This window comes from Chamaea fasciata, unplaced genomic scaffold (genome assembly GCF_029207755.1).
Source record: "Chamaea fasciata isolate MVZ Bird 193981 ecotype frontalis unplaced genomic scaffold, bChaFas1.0.hap1 SCAF_2, whole genome shotgun sequence".
In the NCBI taxonomy this organism is placed as follows: Eukaryota; Metazoa; Chordata; class Aves; order Passeriformes; family Sylviidae; genus Chamaea; species Chamaea fasciata.
In genome coordinates this window covers 50779124-50792675 of record NW_027094087.1, presented here as the reverse complement: position 1 = coordinate 50792675, position 13552 = coordinate 50779124, and the positions used below count along the sequence as shown (strand labels likewise).

Below are 13552 nucleotides of genomic sequence, written 5' to 3'. Positions count from 1 at the left end.
GACTTCTGTGTGGATGTTCAGGCACTCACCTAAGCTAACTGGGAAGGAATACAGACAACAAGGCTAGAGAGCTTTGCAGGCAAAGTGCCTTCAGTCTGGCAGCAGTCCCAGAAACAGAGAAAAAGTCTAAAAGTGAAAAGTCACGAAACAGTATGAAAGTAGCACAGAGCCTGTCAAGTCATTTTTCATTCCTGAAATGCTGGCAGCATAGATGCTGCTCTTCTGACAGGGCTCCTATCAGGCCTGGCAGAGCTCCTATCTCCTAGGGGATTACCTGCATGCGGCCACGTCACCCACTCTGTTCTTTTAATGTCTCTCAGTATCCTTGGACTTCTTGAAATTGCCCTTTGAGGAGTCCCAGGGTCATGAGATGAAGCCAGTGCTCTTCTTTGGAGCGGCACCCAGTTTCAGTCTCAGTCTCCCTTAATGTGTGCAGAGCATTTAGGCAGCTTTGGCCCATTGTTTCCTTTCCAAGCCTCATGGGATGTCATTTTCTCAGTCCTGCATTGCCACCCAGCCCTGTGGCGTATGTGCGAAAGCTCTTATGTCAGGGTTGTACTTCCACCTGGTGACAGATGGAGAAGACCAGGGAATGTACACAGGTTGTAGGCCCAGCATGCCTGCAATGGATTTTACATAAATGTTAAACCTGATTTTTTTAATGCTCTTTAAAATTTTCCCCCAGTAACTGAACTGGGAGTTACATTGATCAGGAGGAGGCAGAAGGAAAGATTTAATGAGCACTGCATGATGCCTGGTAGTTTGCTAATCTAAACATCTTTCTCCAGTAACTCTGCAAAATACCAGTCATAACCTCATGTGGGATATTCTTTTTCTGTTGAGATTCAAGCATCATTTTTGCTTGAAGCATCTGATTCAAACATCATTTTGAAAATGTCTCCCACAGAAGTTTATGAACTAAATGTCTTTTTTGAATGTTGTGTTTAATGACAGTCTAGCAAGTAATGAGCATGGAGGAGGCATTGCAGAGATTCTTTGTCGGGCTTGAAGTACACATTCTTGAAGTGGAACGTGAGGGCAAAAGGTTGTTTCTTTCCACTGCTAGCTGCCTGAGTGGGTAGCTGAGTATTTTTTTCCCAGTGGCATCTGATTAGTTAGAATTTTCTGACATATTGATAGACGGATGAATGGGTGAGGTTCTGTAGGGGATATTTCATTTTATGGATGAAATTGATATAGTAGCCTATCCACATGCTCAGTCTTTCATATAACCATTTGGACACATGAAAACAACGTGTAGCACAGGTGCACTGTAGGGGTAGAGCTGACTAATTACATATAGAATGGAGTTAAAAATCTACAGAAGTATTGTTCTTGGGTTTTTAGAAAATTGCTGGCTGTTTTCAAGTTCAAAAAAAAAGCTGCACATAAATGTCATTATGTCTTGGCAAAAAACCCAAAGTGTCTGTGTTTATATGCATCAGAGTTAAGGTGGGTGGATGAGTAGAAAAACCTGTGACAATTACGAAATACTCCAGAAGCTGGTATGCCTATGCCATCAAACAGAGCTCCTAGCAATTTCAATACTGAGGTAGGAAATGTGTTCTACAATATGCATCCGTCACCTTGTAAAAAATGCTAAATCATAATATTCCATGGCTGAAGCAATAGCAAAAGAAATATTTCCCCAAAATATGGGGAAACACAACAGTTTCTTGACCTGAACAAAATGATGAGCCATTTTTTTGTTGGCAACATAAAGAAAAATTCTGACTGTCGGGATCCATACAGACAGATTCCCAGAAGGTAGTGCTATTGAGGATGACTTTTCCCAGCTATGAATCTAATCCTTTGGTTTAGCAGTTTGCAGAAATCCAGAAAACTTTGGTGATGACAAATACAGATTTATTTTAAAGATGGATGGTGAACCAAGCTTCCACTTAAACTTTAAGTGATATAGATTTGGAAATATTAGGTACTTTTCTATCATTATTTGCTGACATTTTCATATTTCTTGTTTTAAGCTCATGCTAGAAGTGAAAGTACTTTCCTACCATGAGGAGATGAGTGCAGATTACCAAAAATATTTGTAAATCTAGAATAAATCAAACCCTTTAGGAAAAAAAACAAACCTCCAAATCTTTAGAAAGTTAATTAAAAAATAAGGTCTGCATAAAAGTCAGATTTCTCTTCAAGAGTTCACATTTTCTGTGCTGATTGCTTTTCCCTTCTTTTCATGTTTTTTGAGCTCTTCTTTACAGCACTCAGCCAAACTTACAATCAGAATAGCGACAGTGTGCAAATTAAAAAAGATGTCCAAAATTTCTGCCTTCTACAGTCTGTGGTCCTGTACTGTCATCTTCACAAACCTCCATGTCTGGCATCCTTTTTGCCAAATCTCCCTGCCTTCACTTCCTGACAACTCATCAACTGCAAAGATAGTTTCATCTAAAGATTTTAACAGTCTTTCAGGGCCTGAAAACAGGTTAAGAATCAGCTTTGAGGCCAGTAGTATAAATTTGTTAAGAGTGAGAGATTCGACAAACAGAACCTTTTTTGATTGAGGTAGTCTTGTCTTTAAGGTCTAGAAATCCCCGTTGCCAATTATTTGTACACTTGGTGATGCAGTTTGACTTAGGAAGTTTACAAATTTATAAGCATTAAAGGAACCATATAAACAAACCGGTATCCTTTCTGCTTAGAGCAGCCTCTCAAGGAACAGTTAATGTTTTAGCCCTCGATATGGCAGATTGAGATCTGTGCTCTGTATAAATATATGCCATGTATGCAGATACATGTATGTAAGGGGGTGGAAACCAGCCCCCCATTCAGATGCCTGAAGCTGAAGGCAAGGCAGCAGTGAAACTCAGAGTCTGTGCAGAGATGTGTCCACCCTGTACCCTGCCTGCACTGAAAAGGAGAGACATCCTCCAGTAGGTCTCATGTCATGTCTGTGTAGGTCTCTCTCATTCTCTAGAGTGTCTTAAGCAGTAAAAAGCTGTTTGAATCAATCCATTTACTGCTCACGTGTAAGTTAAAAAAAAGACTTCTCTGGACTCCACTCACTACATCAACCAGAGGCCCAGCTCATTAGCTCACCTGTAGTGGGTAAGTGAAATATGAAGCATCTTAGAATATCTGTGAGACATGTGTTGTGGCCTCCCAATTATGTCACAAAACCTGTGGCAACTGAGATGAGCCCTAGGTTTTCCTGGGTATAATAGGAGCTCAAAACCATAATTCAGATATAGACTTATCATTAGATGTTTAATTCTGAAGATAAATAGGCTACTGTACATTCTTCTGCAACATATCCTCTTTCTGACAGTGCCCAGTTCAATATTTTAGGAAATATTTTAGGAACAGAACCACCTACTGTTGAAAGAAGCTCAAGGCACAGCAGTTTCTGATGGACACAAACCTCCAGGCAATCCAACAGCTGAACAGTGGTCCACTGAAAAATATTTTCAAAGAGCCACCATTTTAGAATTCTGTCTGTGAGGAGCCACTGTGCTCAAATTTAGTTCCCTTGAACTTGCCTGTGGAGATACTTCTTAAAAAATGCAAGAGTAGAATTTGACAGACTTTTTCCAAGTGACCATTAGTCTTTGAGAGTCAAGCATGCAATCATACATAATAATATATAAAACAAATTGCTTTTCAAACCTTCAGCCATGGGAAAACCTTAGGAAAATTTAAGAAACAGAAACACCACTGTCAAGAAGCTTGATCATATATAGTCTTCCACACCCCACCATAATCTTTCCTTGTGTCACAGGGCATCTCTTGTCGAATTTCTCTGTGAGCAGTGAAATATATGAAATTTGATTTCCACCTAAATATATGCATCATGATTGAATTTCCTCTTTTTATGTTATGAGCATTCATCAAAGCTTTTGAAGAGGGTGATAAACTCATAGTATCCTGGTTTTGTATGAATTCTCTGGTGTCTAGTAACCTAGCTGCGCTCACACTCCAGAATTTTCTTCAGATCTCAAACATCCATATCTTTTGAGAAACTTGCAGGAATTTAGTATTTCTAATATTCCTTCATGTTAACACCCACCTGGAGCAATCCAACAAATTCAAAAGTCACAACAGACTGACTGACAAAGCCCATTTAATGTGATAACAGGGGCTTACTTGTCTTGGGAGGCTACCAATTTAGCTTGTCAATTTACCAACTGTTTTCTGGATAGAGGCTATGTATGTCACATGCTGCACTGACAGAAGTGTTTTAATTGTACTTTGTGCCTGTACCAGGATCTGTATCTTCCATATCTTCACCCCAGATTGACAGGAGGCAAAATTAGTTCCCCTTTCAACTCAGCTACTAAAACACTACTGATGATTGGTAATAAAATATTATCTAAGTTTGCAGGGCTGTCACAGTGTGTGAGGCCTTCTGGCAGGGAAAAGGAAAAAAAAAAAAGAAACCTGAAATATCTACCCTCAAAATGTAACATTTCATATTATGTGCTGCTGAGGTACAGCTGAATATTTGCAGAAAATGCAAAAAAGTCTGCCACCATTTTATTTGCTACCAACTTGTTTTATGACATTTACTGTAAGTACAAGCAATCTGGCTAAGATTAAATTTATCTTCTCTGCTCCTTGCTCATTTAGACCTTTGTTTATTAAGTCTCTGCTTACTACCATGCCCTGAATTTAGTAAAAAAAGACTTACATACGCTCAAAGAAAAAAGTATTTTCATATCCTAAAGCACATTAGAAATACCTCTTTACATATGGATGCACCAAATGTGTAAGATCTGTGCAGAGCAAGATCCAATCAATTGGTGAACTCAAGAGGAATACAATACTAAGTTAAGCCTAACTTGAAACAAGGAGTATTAAGGGTTTGAACCAATCCATTCCCCTTGGCTTTAGTTTCAAAGGCTTCCTTCTACCAATGTGCCCTTAAATACCTCTAACTAACTCTTCTGACCTGGTCTCTTACTGTGTAGGGCAGGTTATAGTAATGCATGTCTCTCCCATTTCTCCTTTGATATCTTTGAAATGGGAGTTCAAAGGGAATATTTTTATTTCTAGCAATCTTCTCTTGTTTACTTTCAAGTTTCCAAAACCTTAAAAGTGGAAGGATTGTTCAATTGATTCGTGTATGCAAGGAGGATCTTAACATGTCTGTTGTTAAGGAATTGAATCCAGCTGAGAATATCATCAACCTGTTATAAAATTCAGTTTTCAATCTTTTGCCTCTGAAATACATCTTTCATTCCCAGCATATCCTAGCATCGTTGTGTGAGCCTTGGTCTCCTCTGTATACTTCAGAAAAAATGTTGTATTTTGTATCTGTGAAATATGGGACATCTACAGTATGGTTCAAAATGTAGAGCTGCTGCTAAATAACAAACCACTGAATAACATACTGGGAATAATGTACTTGTGAAACAGTTTACTGTGAAGTTCCTCTGCATCCTCTGAAGATACAGGTTTCTTTGTCTCTGTCATAATCTCTTGTATTCCTTTCTCTTAATATTTTTAAAACAGAGAGAAAATTTTTCTGTGTTTCGCAAATTTGCCTGTTTCCCACTTTGTTCTTTGTAAGTATAACCCTTTTAATATTCTCAAACATTAAATTTACTTCCCATCCATAAAGATATCACAAATTACTTTGCAATGTTAAATAGTTGCATATAGCTGCAAAGAAGTTCAGCTAATTCCTACCCTCTGAGACACTTGTATCTCCTAAACAGCTTGTTGATACCAAGGGTGGCCACCAATCTTTTATTGTCTTTTCTGCAAAATCTCCTTTTCAGAAATGGTCTTTATAATTCCATAGCCAGTGGGACACCTTTCTTGTTTCTAGATCTAGGAAGCTCAGGGATAAACAAAGGATCCTGCTTAGATTCTAAGAACTCCTTTGTTCTGACATTTCTCTGAAAACCTCATTGTCAGAGCAAGCCAATTTCTTTCCACCTCTCTAGGCGACCCCTGGAGCCATTTTGGAGCCACGTTTTACTAATCAGACCAGAGACAGTTTCTGAGGAAATTGAATATCAGACCTGAGCTTAATAAAAATTATTTTATCTTTATGAACCATTCTGTGTTTGGGAAAATTATCTATGCATCCATTTTAAAAATTCAGATGGGAAGCCCCCCTCCCCCCCCCCCCCCCCAGATGTACTTTGAACATTCAGGACATTTCCTTATTGACTTACGCATTATGAAAACTCTGAGAGAGGTATATATGAGCTTTATCATGATGGAAATAAATAATTCAGGTTCCACTTTAATTCTTTCCATAATATATTTCTTTTTTCTCAGCTCTCAGGTTTTTTCCAAACCATTTTACTTTTCTTCTTTCACTGTCCCTTGAGTGAAAACAACTTTTACTTGTCACTCCTCATTATGAGCAATCAAGCAATGCCCAGAATTCCCACTAGAAACACTCCTTTACCTGTTTAAAAATTGTATGTGGAGAGAACAAGTGTAAGTTCCATAGCTGAAAACAAATTCTAAATATCCTGGCTGTCCTCTATTAAGTATCTACTTTTAAGCAATTTCCCATCCTTGCTCAAGCTACTGGCATAATTCTCACAGGAATTAATTAATTGGGAATGAGCAGTTTTGTGTACAGGCAGTATTTTGGATCAGAGTTCTTTCAGAAATACGGGAAGAAGATATTAAATTAAAAAATTTTTCTAAAAAAGGGAGAGAAATAAAGCACTGAAGTCATTTGACATGTGTCCCACCCAACAAAGTCATGTCCTAAACCTATCAAATCCAATATCTTTTCCTCTGCTACTCTCTGGTAACTGTTATCAATTCATTCTACAGCATTCCCTTCCATTCCATATTCTATCTTTTCAAACAAAAGAAATCCATAGTTTTTTACAGCAGGGACTATCCTGAACAAAATAGTCAAACATTCTGCTTGTAAGCACCTTGAAGAAAATATAGACATGAATAGCAGTCTACTAAGATTTGTCAGGAACAAAGCTTGTCATAACAATATAATTATCATTCATCACCAGATAGCAAGCTCTGTATGTTGAGGAAAAGCAGTACATATCATAAAGCTCAAGATTTGTAAGATTTCATAAACTGTCACTCAAAATACAGTCTAAGTAAACCACACTCACAGGAGTTGCCAACAGTACTTGGTGAAACAGGACATGAGAATTCAGCAGAGGGATGAAATGAGCAGTCCTGCTGGGGTCAGTCCCCATCAGTGCAATTATTCATGAAATTTTAGATGAAATAGATGGTGTGTTAATTCCGTAGACAGCCAACAATGTGGGGGGATCTCAAGGCTGTTGCAGGACACAGTTTTAATTCAGGTTTTCTCAAGCAAGAAATTATTTCTATGAAAAATAAAGGAGTTCAGTAAGAAAAAAAAGTAAGGTTCTAAGTGGAGCAGAAATAAGCAAGTATATGTTGACATTGAAACCAATTAAGATAATAGTTCTGCAGGGAATATTAGAGCAAGTCTAACATAAAAAGGCTGGACAATACCATATTCTTGTTCAAAAGTTGGTATTGCATCTGATGACATCAGAATGAGCACAGATCATGCAGCTGAAGAATCACAGAATGGCCTGGGCTGAAAGGGACCTTAAAGGCTGTCTTGTTCCAGCCCCCCTATGGAAAGTGAATGAAAAATTAGAAAACAGAAACTAAGTAAAGAAATAAAGTATTCTCTGTATTCACATTCCATAGAACAAGAATTTATGGGCTTAAACTGCACAAAGGTAAAGCATATGAAGTATCAGAAACATTGTGAGGAAATGGTGTGACATATCCACCCACCACTGCAGAGCGTTAGGAACAGATTGGTCAAATTCTTTTCCTTAATGTGTTACATTAATGCTTTTTGTGCAATGTGGCTGTCATGGAGACTGGAAGTGATCAGTCCATGATGTGACTTTTGTGACACACAGATTGGTTCAGCTGCAATAAGATGAGAATTAACAAGCATTAGAAAGCTCCCATCTTGGGGTAGGTTAAGTGTAGCTGATTAAAAAAACCACATCCAAGGTTTTGAAAACTCAGCTTGTTCTTGGAAAAAAAGGGAGGAAAATAACTCAAACTTGTAAATTTAACTTTTCAAAATCCACAGACTTGTAAAAATGCAAGCACTGAAATCTCCTTAAATGTGACAGGGATTCTGTATTACTACAAACAACCCTGATCCAGTCATGTCCCAGCAAAGCTGAAAGTAAATTTTCAGCAAAATCAATGGACATGATATTTTGTAAAACACTATTCTAAGTGGGGGGAAGATATCCTTTGCTAACAGTGATTCATATTACCACCAAATGAGGGCATTTAGGCCTGAGCCATGGAAATAAATTGTGACATGTGATGTACATTGAGAAGGGTTTACACAGAGGCAAGAATGTTGCCTTTACCCCCTTACCAGTAAGAGACAGACTAAAAACAAACTCCTAAGGTAACACATTCAGCATATACTGTTCATGCCCTCTTTTCACACATCCTGGACACCTGGCCAAAATGATGAATGCAGTACTTTTGAAAAATACCTGTTTGTATCCCAGCAGTGCAGGTTAGGAGACAAAGCCATGGCTAGCTGTGGGTCAGTACCAGCATGAGATAGCACAGTAACCAAGTTTTGAGCTAGCTAGCACATGGCTTGTGTCTGAAGAATAAATTATGTTGAACTCTATACTGAGGGGAGTGTTTACCTTACCCAATTTCAGCTATATAAAATTAAATAATTTATTATAATTATATTTATTATATTATAAAATTAGGTATTATATAAAATTAGATGTTTTCTTGTGAAAATATTAGTGACATTTTGTAAAATTAATAATTAGAATTATAATCATATAGTATAATCACAATAATTTAATCTGGAAAAAATGTTAGATTATAGGGAAATATTGAAATAAAGGAACTTTTCAAGATAAACAAGAAAAAAAAAATCTCAGATGATTTATTAAAAAGTGTCCACACAAAAATATCTGATTTTTAATTATTATTTTTGGCTATACCTACCTGGCTTTAATTCATAACTGGAATGATATTAGACTCCAGAGAAAAGTAATCTGGAAGACAAGCATTAAACACCTTGCCAGCACTGAGGTAAAATGTGGGTATGAAATTGTTAAAGGACACGATTTGTAATTAAATCTTATGAAAGTATGCATTCTTAAGAAGTTACAATATTAATAAAACATTTACATTTAGTCCTTAGACTGCTATTAGTCAGCTTACAGTGCCTAGGACCCCTGTTTTCTACATCTGTTATGTGTCTGTTTCCTACAAAAAAAGAAAAAAATAGACACAGAAGTAGAATATTATCCAATGAAAGGTAATAGTTCAGTAGCAGATTAAGGGTGTGGTACTTACCTTTAGGAAATGCAAGGAGTTCAAGGACAGTAAACAAGTAGAACCCTTGGCAGGGATGCCAGGGAGGTTGCCTCTGTAAAGCAGACAGTGATGGTGTGCCAGATGGATGTTTCATGGCCAGTGTCACGCACACTGCTCAGAAATGATACTGTCCCTGTGCTCAGCTTGGCCACTTCCATACACTTGCCTGCCCTATGTATTTGTTGGCCACACAGCATGCCAGTTGTACAATGCACAGTGAGCACCCTGGGATGGGGAAAAACACTTTCAGACAATCAGGACCCACCACTGTAGTCCTGTGGTCTTGTGAGGGTAGTTTCAACGTGAGTCCCAAGACCCCTCCAGTGCTGTGATGACTGACTTCAAGTTGTCTTGAAATGATATCTCTAAGTTTTTCAATATATCTGGATGTTTATTGGTGACTTAGTTCATGGTAAAGGAGTTGTGGCAGGAGGAATTTTTGAACCTTTCCCTGGGGAACTACTTCCATTGTCTTAATCATTATGTATTTTAGGTGATACAAAAATGATACAATAATAGCAAAGCAAAGAAGAGAAGAACTCAACAAGCCAGAATGTAAAGCATGGAACTGTGTATGCATAGGGACAACTCATATGCTGTGGGCTGTACCGAAATATAGAGTTAAGCATTTTCAAGGTGTTTGACTGATGACAGCTATAGAAAAACAGCAATAAAGCAGCTGGAACTTTGATGACACACTTTTATAATAATAATAATTTCCTTATATAACCCGGTACTGCATGACATATGTATTCATCTTATCTGTCATATATTCTCTTTTTGCCTTTGTTTTAGGTTTTTTCCCCCAGTCATGCTGTCATGATGGACATGACTCAGAAATTTATTCCCCTAACTGCCCAAAACCAAGTGGGATTTGCTTTTGTTTACAAACAAAAGACAGAATCATTGCAAATAAATAAACAAGGACAAGAGCCAGGGAAGCTATCTGTTTGCCCAAGGAGCCAGATTTTCATAGGTTCTGAGCTCTTGCATTTAAACAGCAGGTAAATGTATTCTGCAGTTTTCAATCTCTCTGTTGAGAGTTTGCAGTAATGAGAGCTATTATGAGCAATCTAGATGGAGAGAGTGTCCACCCATGGGGTTTACGTTCTTGCTTGTCCAAACTGACTGTTACATTTTTCTGTTTCCTGAATGTCTAAGAGATGATCAATGATTGGTCTCGCCTTTGATGTAATGGGGACAGGAAAATGTCTCAGACCTAACTGGCATTAATTTAACCTAGATTTCTCTTCCTGTCATAGCAAAGGAGCTTGTCTTCACCCGGACCATACAGGGAATGTAAACACATTGAAGAGGACTGTTCCATTTGGTATCTAAAAGAATTGTTAGATATCCAAACCAGACTGCCTCATTCCCACTTACACTGAGTGCAGGGATGATAAATGCAACAAAAAAAATCTCATGCCCTTGGGCACTGAAGTGTTCAGACTTCAAACTATCCTTTATTTTCTGCTTTGTTGTCTTTTTGTCTTCTAATGACATAGACATTCATAACAAATCCGAATAGTCACCTAAACCTCTTTGTTCAGCCCTGTAAATAGTGTTGAAGTAGAAATTCTTCACAAAATGTAAGGCAAAAATTATGTGACTTTGCCAAGTTTAAGCAGCCTCAAACTTAGCACACTAACTCCAAAATGTATAATATAGTTACATTACTGCTGAGCCTTGGGAAGTTGGTCACAGTCAATGTCTGTAAGACCTAGTATCTTTGCATCCTCCAGGATTTAAGGAACACTCTAATGTTTCCTGTGAGTTTTCTGTCAAAGCTTCCAAATGTGTTGCTAGTATCAGTGTGTGCTGGTTGTTTGGTTTGGTTCTCTTTAAAGAGAATTGTTTTTAGTAGTTTGAAAGTAAAATTCATTGTAAGTCTGATAACTTAAGAGCAAGTACTCCGAGTCAACTGTTAGATGCTGAAATTTTCTGAATGCCATGAGAGCACTCAGTTCTTCAAAGATAATTCCTTCATTTTGCTTCAGATGACGGAATAATTTGACCTTATTACTTTGATATTCTCTCTTTCATTTAAATTAGTACAAAAGCTTAAAATAGGAGGTAAAGGATCAGGGGTTAAAGTCATGATGTAATTAAGGTTGAAGTCTTAGGGTTTGCCCTTTAAGTTTAAATGTTTCTGTAAGTTAAGGCTGAAAAGATTTAGTAAATACTTCTATATTTGGGTAAATTCTGATGCAATGAATTCCAAAGTGTGTGCATTAGCCTTGAATCTGAGCTTAAGATGAAAGGTTTTGATAAGCTATGAGAAAAAGCAAGCGGCTTGTAAGGAAATGGACCCTATGTACAAGTCAGTCACTGTAAGGCCATTTTTTTTGAAGCTGTCTTAATTTTTCAGAGCTTGCAGCTGATGATATGTTTAAGATAGCCTTCAGTTCTGGCAGGGCTTGAAGCAAATGTTACTTTAGCACTGTCAGAAAGTACCAAACTAGCGACGTGAAATGACAGAGTTCTACTCTGAGCAGTCAGTGAGTTTGTAGTTACAGCTTCCTGACTTTGAGTTTTCTGCCCTTGCAGCTCTCTCCTTCGCTCTCTGGTACCCTGAACCTGAGGCCAAGGGGGAGTCTGACTGCTTGTAGCAGACACTATCAGAACACAACACACACCTCTCTGTAAACCTTTTTCAGTTCTATGATAGCCCAAAATCTCATTTCTACTAATGCAAAGTTTAAATCTCTACCACCATTTTCATGCCATTCTAGTTTCAAAGGCATGGCCACAGCTGCAATTTAGAGAGCATAAAAAGTGTGTGTGTATGTACACAGTGTTCTCTTTTTTTCCTATGTAATATGTAAGTAAAAGAGAAGATAAATCTAAGACTGAAATAACCTGTGAGAAGTGGGGTTGGAAATAGGTCTCACTTCCCCCACTGACACCAAAGCCAGGAGAGAAAAGATACATGGGTTTCAAGCCAAGTTCACACTGGACAGGAATGTGTTCTGGGCACCTGGGCATCCCCAGTAGGGCTCTGTGCAGTATCCAGCCAGGACGTGACAGACGTCCCAGAGATACCCTGGAAGAGACCTGACAGAGCAGCATGGGCAGAGCCACAGAGTCCTCTGGGAAGTTCATATGTCCAGAGATGTGGGTTTTGGCCTGAGACCAGGCACAGCACACAGAGCTTCTATTTGTTCTTGTACCCAAGTGTTCTTTCCATCTATATGTACCTTCAGTATATTCTCAGCTGGTTTCCTTTCCTCATGAGTAATATTTGACTCATGTTTCTCTGCACATGCTACACCATTATGTTTGTACCTCAGAATAAAGAAAGCAGAAGTGGAGTTGCACAGAAGCTTCTTGGCTCAGAACCACTGGTTGTGAACATCCACCTGTGAGGATAGCTGCACCCTCAGCATGGGATCATGAGGGTGGGTGTGCCAGCTCTGTCAGCCCACAGTCCTGTGCTAAAACAAAACTCAGTGCCAAGCCAAGCATGCATGTCTGAGTGAATGAGATGGGAGAAAAGGGATTTCTGCCTGTTGAGTCCATGTACCTTCTCAGAATCTGGCACAGCTACTTAAGGTCAGCAATACACTATGGCCGGGCAGGTTTTGCTTCCCTGGGGATGTGTGATTACAGTCCTGAATGCCAGATCTCCAGTCTTGACTTTCCACCCCTATTTTGCCACTCCAATTCCACTTGTGTTTTTTCACCTGGCTGTGAGGCCATGGTGCTGTCATGAGACTTGCATCAATTTTTTTCCCCTCTGCAATGGCCATCTATTTTTCTAGCCTTCAGATAACTTTAGGTCAATTTTTTTCCTTTTTTCTTCCTCCTGGAAAAGCATCGCTCAGAGCACCTCTCTGTGGTGCCCTGTGGATTGAGTTTTGTACTCGGCTGTTGATCTGTGGACGGCATTCTGTAAGTGATAATGCTAATACCATTTTTTTGATTGACATTGGCTAATTACACTTAAATTCTTAATTATATTAATTGAACAAATTGTGTTGACCTGGGAAAGACTTTAGAGCCTGGTAGTGTAAAATAAAGAAACAAGCTTAAAATGAAGTAAAGATATCTTCTTCCGATAAAGAAGACTGACAAAACAGAAATTCATATCAGGAGAGGCTTTAAAAATGGTCTCTGGGGACCTTTTTTCTACTAACTTCCCTGTTTTCCTATAAACAGAATATGTTTCTTTCTGCAAGTGAATGTAGAATTGAGCCTTAAGACATTAAGCTCTTTGCAGCAAGTGCCTTTG

General features: G+C 38.4%; 1 protein-coding gene across 1 annotated transcript in view; it reads left to right on the top strand.

Annotated features, from left to right (window-relative positions):
* TRPC4 (transient receptor potential cation channel subfamily C member 4) overlaps positions 1-13552 on the top strand; it is a 132328-nt gene that overhangs the window by 56564 nt on the left and 62212 nt on the right. The window lies entirely within an intron of this gene.